We start from the raw sequence: 1,470 nt of genomic DNA, 5'->3' as shown, positions 1-1,470 counted from the left end.
GACTGCTACCTTCGAGCTAAAGGGTCATATCCTAGCTTCACTAAAGAAATACCTTTTTCTTGGAAAGATAATGAAGATGCCTACAAGCATTTGGATGAAGTCAATGATGTAGCTGATTACTTCAATATTCCAAATGTAACCCGCGAGACTCAACTACTTCGTATGCTTCCGGTAACATTCAAGGGTGCTGCCAAAGACTGGATCAAGTCACTTCCCCCCAGATCAGTCACTACTTGGGCCAAGATGAAGGAAGAATTCATTAATCACTTTTGCCCACCTTCTAAGATAGCCAAGTTGAAGAAGGCCATTGCAAACTTTGAACAACAAGCTGGAGAGTCGCTATATGAAGCATGGGAGAGGTACAAGAGCTTGCTAAGAAATTGCCCACACCATGATCTAAACAGCCAGCAAGAAGTCTCCATCTTCTATGATGGAGTCAATGTCACAACTAGGCAGTTACTAGACTCATAAGGCCCACTTACAAAGAAGCCGCCCCCGGTGATTAAAGAATTGATTGAAGAATTCTCTAAACACTCTAGAGAATACCATAACCCTAGACATGATGTCACTAGGGGAACCGCTTATGCTGCTACTGAAGACTTATCCGCGGTCATGGCTATGCTAAAAACCATGGATAGGAGAATGGATAAAATGGATCAAACGATCCATGCTATTCAAGTGGGTTGTGAAAATTGCAATGGGCCTCACCTCACTAGAGATTGCGATTTGGATGAGAATCGCAACAAGAAGGCGCAAGCGTGTTACTCGAGTGGAGACCGATATGATGAAGATTGGCGCAAAAAATAGAAAGAGTGGCTCCCTTATGACGAGTACAAGAAAGCCAAGGAGGAGAAGTGTAGACAAAAAGGGAGAGGGTTCTACCAAAAAGAGGAGCCGGAGCAATAAAGGAAGCCAAGCTTGGAAGATATGCTCACTAAATTTGTAGCTGCTTCAGAAAAAAGGCATAGTGATCATGATGCTGCAATTCAAGAAACAAGAACCATGCTCAGGAACCAGCAAGCATCTATCCACAATATAGAAACACAACTTGGGCAACTTGCTCAACAACTTAACCAAAGGTCACCGGGCGAACTTCCTAGCAAAACTGAAAATAACCCACGAGGCGCGCACATAAACATTGTCACAACAAGAAGTGGGAAGATAATCACTCCCCTGGCACCTATTCGGATAGAAGCACCTAAGGATTCAAAGAAGGATGAGGCAGAAAAGCCAACAGAAAACCAAAATTTACAATCTGACAGTCCTACTCGCCGAGTAGGACCGATGGACTCGGTGAGTACACCATCAAAAACCTGTGAGCAAGCTCCTGAAAAGCCTTACCAGCCTCCAATGCCATACCCAGCCCGAGTCAAGAAAGAGAAGCAGGAAGAGGAGTATCAGAAGTTTCTAGACCACATCAAGACTCTTCAAATCAACATACCATTCATTGAAGCCGTCATGCAAATGCCC

The 1,470-nt window shown here is 44.1% G+C and overlaps 1 non-coding gene across 1 annotated transcript; it reads right to left on the bottom strand.

Annotated features, from left to right (window-relative positions):
- Nucleotides 1-291: 291 nt before the first annotated feature.
- LOC145038183 (small nucleolar RNA R71) lies at nt 292-398 on the bottom strand. Its single transcript, XR_013679246.1, has one exon. It is a non-coding gene; the product is annotated as a small nucleolar RNA R71 (small nucleolar RNA).
- Between the last annotated feature and the right edge of the window lie 1,072 nt (nt 399-1,470).

Source organism: Lactuca saligna, chromosome 3 (assembly GCF_052625555.1).
Source record: "Lactuca saligna cultivar CGN05327 chromosome 3, ASM5262555v1, whole genome shotgun sequence".
Lineage (NCBI taxonomy): Eukaryota > Viridiplantae > Streptophyta > Magnoliopsida > Asterales > Asteraceae > Lactuca > Lactuca saligna.
The sequence above is the reverse complement of the archived record's forward strand: the minus strand, read 5'-3'. Positions and strand labels throughout refer to the sequence as shown.